Genomic DNA, 7,214 nt, shown 5'->3' on the forward strand with positions numbered 1-7,214 from the left:
TCCTTGGGACTGTGAGGAAGCCCAGAACCTTCCGGGTCCATGGTATCCAGGACACTGGCCTTCTGCAGTGTTACTGTGTCATGCAAACCCCACCCAAACTGGGTTTTCTGAGTATCATTGCAGTGGGAATTAATCCTCACTTCCTATCCTTCACTCCCTAAAGGGTCACAATCCTCAGCTCATCTGCCTGACCCTGCTTCCAGCACAGTTTTTCTCCTTCTACATCCTTGCCTTTCAAGCCTCGCTCTCTGGAAAACTGGTGCAACAGGAATCTTCAGTATGGAATCTCCCTGACATTTCCTGTCACCTGGGTGCTGTTTCTAGGCATGCACTCCCAGGAGTATAATTTAATGAGCGTTCCCTGAAAGCTGTAACCACCTACACTTTGCTCTTTCAGAACTTCTGGCTCTATGACCTCAAACTTGTGGACCCCAAGTGTTTTCGGCGGTGTCTTCCACTCTGAGGTTCTTCCTCAGGTTTCCTCTCTGCACACTGCGGCTCCTGCATCAAACCTTTGCCTGTTCACTCTCTCAAAAATCTGCCAGCCAATTGTTAGTGTCTTGTAATTAGCTGCTTTCTGTTACAGAACCTGAAGTGTGGCTGTGTGGAAGCATGCCCTGCGACTCCTAGTGTAGAAACAGATCCTCTCTTGGAGACTAAAAACATCCATCATCCCATCCAGCCTCAGAGACTCTTACACCAAAGAAATGATAGTCAGGCAGAGTGGCAAGTGACAATCCCAAGCTCAAGGCCAGGCTGTGTGCTGAATGCTGAAAGGAGAGAGAGAGAGAGAGAGAGAGAGAGAGAGAGAGAGAGAGAGAGAGAGAGAGATTGATTTTCTTTAAACCTGTATCTCCCAAAATTATTCAACTATGAGTCTCTTTTTAAAAAGAAAGTAGAAGCAGTTAGTCCCATGGGACCTACTTCTATGGGACACACCTCTCAAGGCACAAGACAAGGATTAACTTCAAAGTGGTGTGTTTGGCTGACAAGGGGTGTTTTCTAATGGCTCAACTCTAAAGCTTGACTCTTTGATGGGAACACCAGTAACAACGGTGACAGATCACCAGTAACCTCATGGGGCCCCGGCTCACAGCGTGGTGAAGGAGCCCTTCATGTGCTTGGTCACTGCCAAGAATGTTCTGTGTGTTCATCTGTTCTCCTTCAGTCCATCGGGAAAACAATCCTTATGAGGTAGGCTACATCTTCACCAATTTTGAAAATGAAGAAGGTGGGGGCAGAGAGATGGCTCTTCCAGAGGTCCCAAGTTCATTTCCCAACATGCATGTCAGGCAGCTCACGCCTGCCTACTAATCCACTTCCAGTGGATTGGATTCATCCCGTAGTTCTCTACTCACATGCAAACACGCGATTAAAAATTAAAAATAAATCTTTTGAAAAGGAAGAATGTGAACTCAGAAGTCCCACAGCTTGCCCAAATCAGCAACTGGTGATGGTGACTCACTCCAGTTCTTAGAGTGCTGGATCTTCTATGTAGCCACACTGCCCGAATCAATAGGTATTGCAGCTAATCTCAAAGCCTGGTCCTAAGATGCTCGTGAAAAATTCAAATCCATATATATATATATATATATATATTGCCAGATGCATTGGATCAGAGTTTGGGGTACACAGGAATAGGTGGAGATTTCAATCCACACCTCACTTGTCTGTTACACACAGTGTAGCCTCCATCCTTGGTAATATTAACAGCTCAAGATGCCTGTTCTACGGAAGCACCAGACATCCGGTGACTCACTCCAGTAATATGTGGTGACGCTGGTACCCTCACTTCCCTGCTGCCAATCCTGGTACAAAGAAGACTTCATCCCATCCTCTCCTTCACCTGTTACCTATCACTCAGCTTCTCCAGGTGACACAACCCACTGAACCATGAAGATGAGTCTTTCTATGGTGAATGCACTGGGTTTTGTTAGTGGTGGGTTCCTCCCACAACCCATCACCTCTAGTGTGGTTAGCTCTGTAGAAGAACTTTTTGTCCCATTGACAACAGTTACAGAGCAAAAGATGTTTAATGACAAGCAATGTTTGAGTTAGCCAAGCCACTCACAGGCTTTTGGCTTTTGATGGATTGCAGTGATTTTTTTTTTTTAAGAAAAGATTTTGTTTTGTTTTTTTCCAAACCTGACACCTTTGCTGTGTTGCCCACCTCCTCTGCACTGATTCCCTAGAGAAACCAGAAACCTTTCTGTGAGGTGTTCTGCCACTGAGACCAGAAAAGCCGGCTAACTTTCTTCTTGTCTTTGCATGGTGTGATAAGAAGCTTTGCCCAAAAACTAGGGGAAAGGAGCCTAGGAACAAAGGGTCCAAGAGGCTCTTTCCGCCTCTTTATTGCCTTCTTAGTTACAGACTATCTGTGCTGCTGGCTCTGGGGCTCCTACTTAACTACCAGAGCAGCACAACATGTAACCAAAGAGTCAGCTACTAAGAGTGTCCAAGGAAAACTTAGTAAAGATAAAAGTAAACAAGGAAGTAAGTACAGAGATGAAAAGTTATTCCAATATATCTAGATAGCATGTAATAGTTTGATGGCCTTTGCCCTGTATCCATGAAACGCCCATGTTTGAATAGAAACATCATTGCTCAGAATAAAACACAACATTTCAGCCTCCCTTGCAGCTAGGCTAACCCCAAGGTTAACTGATAACTTCTACAATACAGCCGTTTCTTGCCCTTGCCTTTGAGCTTTGGATTCTGCACCCCTTCTTCACTCCTGTTGGCTGGAATGTGAGCAGGATGACTAGAGAAAGAATTGCCATTTCAGAAATGAAGCAAACCCAGAGCAGTGAAGCAGTCAGTGACCGGACAGCTCCCACATCAACCCTGAACTCATTTTGCTAGAGAAAGAAATGTTCAGACTTGTCTATAGTTTGATAATGGTGCTTGCTACTACACAAAGCCAAACCTGTCCTAACACATCCTCTGTTCCCCGGACCCTGCATACAGCAGTCACTGGTCCTGGACTTGTTTTATTATGGATCAACAAAATAAAACTGATACTATATGAGTATTCTTTTTGTATAAAAGTAAAAAATCCCACTTAACAAGCTATTGAACATACAGAGAGAGTTGTTTAATTAAGCTGTTCTTCGACAGAATTACTTGAGAGCTTAGGGAGATACAGGGGACAACAGAAGAGATTGTGTTCCTCTGTGATTCAGACAGCTGTTAGTGCAGACTGCAAAGTATACCCATCCCATTTTAACTTCATGATCAGATTGCTGCTATTGCTGAAGTTAGCATTTGACTTATATTTGTCTTAGGTAAGGTATCTGCTGCTGCAATGCAGCACCATGGCCAGAAGCAACCTGGGGAAGAAAGGGTTTCTTTCACTTGAACATAACAGTCCATCTCTGAGAGAAGTTAGAGCAGAACTCTAGCTGGCCAGGAACTAGAGGCAGAAACTGAATCAGACACCCTGTAGAAATACTGCTTACGGGCTTGCTCCCCACGCCTTGCTCAGCCTGCTTTCTTATACCATACAGGACTATCTGCGGAGGGGTTGCACCACCCACAATGAACTAGGCACTCCCAAATCAGTCCGTAATTAAGAAGATGCACTACATGCTAGCCTATAGGCTGACCTTAGGCATTTCTTTTTCAATTCAGAGTTCCTCTCCCCAAATTACCTGAATCTGTGTCAAGTTGACATAAAACTAGCCCACACACTCTTTCTTTGTAAATGACATTATTTTTCTAATAGAAATTGTGCCAGCTTATCAAGACTGAAAACTTTATAAAGCAAAAACTCTCCTCTACCGCTACCACCCTTTCCTTTGTTTCTTCTGGCCTCTTACCACTCCCAGGAACACACAGAGCAAAGGCTAGCAAGATGCTGGGATCTAGAAAGTTCTAGGAAAGTGAAGAGAAGGAGGAGCTGCAAGGGTTTGAAGAGCAGCTATGGGCAGGCCTGTTTCTGCAGAGCCCTTCTCACAGGGCACCTTCCTGTGTGCTGGAGTCTCTGGAACTTTCCGGCTCTTTCTTCTTATGTAAATGTGAAAGTCCTCCGCCCCACTTCATGCTTTATTATTCCCAAATAGCAAATGCATTAGGGCCTTTGATTCATCTGTGGAAAATGCATTATGAAGCAAAGCTTAATGCTCTAAAATGGTTAGTTCATGGGGTTTTCATTTGAGGAATATCAGAGAAGCATTAATTCGTCATCTTCAATTGGCACAAAAATTCACCAGATCGCCTCACAAAGAGAAGCCCCTCCTGCCCTCTGCTCAGAAGTGTGCAGGAGACTTAAGAGAAGTCAGAAGTCCCAATCAAACTTTCCCGTGCTCCTGGGTTTTCTGGGCAGCAGTGTGTATGGAGCTGACCTCCAGGAAGGAAGTCTTCCAGAGGCCTACAGCTCTTATCTCTGGGCTCTTCAAGATTTTTTTTTTTTTTTTAAATAGAGACAGAGTATCAGGTAGCCCAGGCTTGCCTGGAACTCACTATATAATCTAGGATGACCTTGAACCTGATACTCTGACTCTACCACTTGAGTACTGAGATTACAGATGTGAGCCACCAAAGGTGATTTACGTGGTGCTAGGCATGAAACCCAGGATTTTGCACATGGTAGGCAAACATGCTACTCGACTGAGCCACATCCCCAGCCCTCAAGAGAACCAAACTTAGCCCATGGCCAAGAGCAAGGCCTGAGACCCTTATTTCTGAACTGATCAGTACACATCTAGCTTTATTGGAAGGACTTTAATGAAAAATAGGATTGTGGGATCCACATTCCAAGAATGTCACTGAAGAGCCCTTGGCTCGGGTGATAAATGTGCACAGATTGTTAATTAGCACACCCTAGTTTCTCTATCTGCATCAGTAACAACTAGATGTGTAGCGAATAATCTTCTCATGAGAAGTAATTCCTCAAGAGAGGAAGAGTTGGAAGTACTGGCTGCAAATGAATACAGCAGCGGCAGCGGCAGCAACAACAACAATAACAACAACAACAACAACAAATCAGTGGATGGCACAATTTCTCAGACTGTCCCCCTTGTGAAACAAAATTAAATGTCACCTACAAAAATCCCCCTAATAAGCAGATTTAGGGTAAAAAAATAATCACAAAAGAATTTTTAATAAGTGATATGCACCTATGCTGTGACTCACCCAACTAGAAGAGTGTGCTTTTTCTAGCTGTGCTGGAGTCGGAGGCAGGAACACCGATACAAGTTCAAATGCAGCCTATTCTATATAGCGAGTTTCAGGCTAGCCAGTGATGCAAGCAGGAGGAGAAACTCCTCCAACAGGGCAGTTCTGAGGAAAGGAGAGCCTGGCACCGGTGTCTTTGTACTTCTGTAATAAGCATCCTGACTAAAGATAGTGCCTGTTTAAGACTGAAACTGTCTCCCTAGACTCCCTGTGGTTGGACCACCAGGACTGACGGTTCATCCCCTTCACACGCCGCACCCAGCCTCTAGAGTCGCCTCTCCATGGTACCCTGATTCCTGGGGCCCCTCTGGCTGTGGAGGAGTTCTACGTAACCTCTTCCTTCTTAAGATCCCAACCAGAACAAACTTCTCCCTAAAGCTCACCCTCCTTGACCCGTGATTTTCATTCTTCAAATTCACAAAACAAGACCAGAGAGCTACCAGCTTGGGGTGGCTTTGGTGACTTGTGATTTTTCTGGGACCTTAGCTCCTCAAGACAGTTTCCATCACCTCAAAGATGCCTCCCAATGTTTCTGCATTACCAAGATAACATAGAGATACTTATAAACATAATATAAAGACTGTTTCAAAACAAAACAGTCAAAATCCAAAAGGAACCAACAAAGAACGTGCGGGTGGAACGTCAGGAGTGACGTCGGTCGGTCGGTTTGAGGATGCAGACTCAAGTCAGTCTAGGTGGGAGCCATTTTAGAACACTATGCATTATCTCATTATCTTAACTACTTACTGTTCTCTCTCTCTCTCTCCCTCTCCCTCTCCCTCTCCCCCCCCCCTCTCTCTCTCTCTCTCTCTCTCTCTCTCTCTCTCTCTCTCTCTCTCCTCCATTTTTGGCCTTCTCTCTTGTGTCTCCAACACACAGACGAGTGAGAGAGTATACCACATCCTTAAGAATCCCAGAACAGAAGGTCGTAAGTGTTCTCACCACAGAAACAAGCATTACAGGAGTAGAAGCTAGCTTTCCCGGCTACATCATCCTCTAACACCTACAACAAGCGCCACACTATACACTGTTCATGAGTGCTACTTTTATTAATCAATTCGGGAATGTTCAGGAAACCTTCATACACATTCTCTCAGCTCTGCTCTTTCTCTCTGTGTTAACAGTTTAGGGTTAGAGGTGTCTCTCTCAGAGCTGTTGGAGCAAGTATGGAGAATTAAAACCATTTTCTATGCACTATACCAATGATACAACAGGAGGCTGTATAAACACGGGAACTGACTGAACATCTTATTCTGAGATTCACCCTTGTAAAAAGGTTAGCATCAATAAGAGTATATTGACCTAATACTAACAGACTCCTAGGTTTCCAGTGGTTCTATTATGAGAAATGTTAGGGGTTAGAGATGTGGATCAATTGGTGGAGAGCTTGCCTAGCATGCATGAGACCCTGGGTCCAACCTTCAGCACTACATAAACCAGGCATGGTGGTATACTCTTGGGATTACAGCATTTAGAAATTGGAACTGGAGGGTCAGGAATTCAAGGTCAATCCTCAGCTTAAAAGTAAGTTATAGGTCAACCTGAAGCTACATGAAACCCTATCTGAAGAAGAAAAGGAAAGAAGGAAGAAAGGAAGAGAGGGAGGAATGTTGGCTTGTTGTGCATATGAACCCACATACATGTGCACCTGTGCGTACACACACACACACACGTACCTACACACTCAAAAATATAGGGTCATTTCTAAGTGATAATATAACATGCAGAAGCAAAATTCTCTATGGTGTTTTGGAAATAAGTTGCAAACTAAGGTGGGTTTGTGGGGGAGTGGGTTTTGTCTTGTTGGTTTTTTCTTTTTCTTTATTTTTTTTCATACAATACATCCCAAGTCACAGCCTCCCCTCCTCCCAGTCCCCAATCCCTGCATCTCCCCCAGATCCACTGTTCCTCCTTTTTCCTTTAGAAAAGAGCTGGTCTCCCAGTGATATCAACAAAACCCGGCATAAAAAGATGCACTAAGACGAGGCACAAAGCCTCATCTCAAGCCTGGATGAGGTCACCTACTATGAGGGAGAAAG

At 44.4% G+C, this 7,214-nt stretch overlaps 1 long non-coding RNA gene across 1 annotated transcript in view; it reads right to left on the reverse strand.

The window, feature by feature from the left end:
- LOC110290698 overlaps positions 1–5,805 on the reverse strand; it is a 30,544-nt gene extending 24,739 nt beyond the window's left edge. The window contains exon 1 of the long non-coding RNA XR_002377496.1: positions 5,559–5,805. This is a non-coding gene — a long non-coding RNA (uncharacterized LOC110290698). The remainder of the gene's footprint in view (positions 1–5,558) is intronic.
- Between the last annotated feature and the right edge of the window lie 1,409 nt (positions 5,806–7,214).

This window comes from Mus caroli, chromosome 3 (assembly GCF_900094665.2).
Source record: "Mus caroli chromosome 3, CAROLI_EIJ_v1.1, whole genome shotgun sequence".
Taxonomy (NCBI): domain Eukaryota; kingdom Metazoa; phylum Chordata; class Mammalia; order Rodentia; family Muridae; genus Mus; species Mus caroli.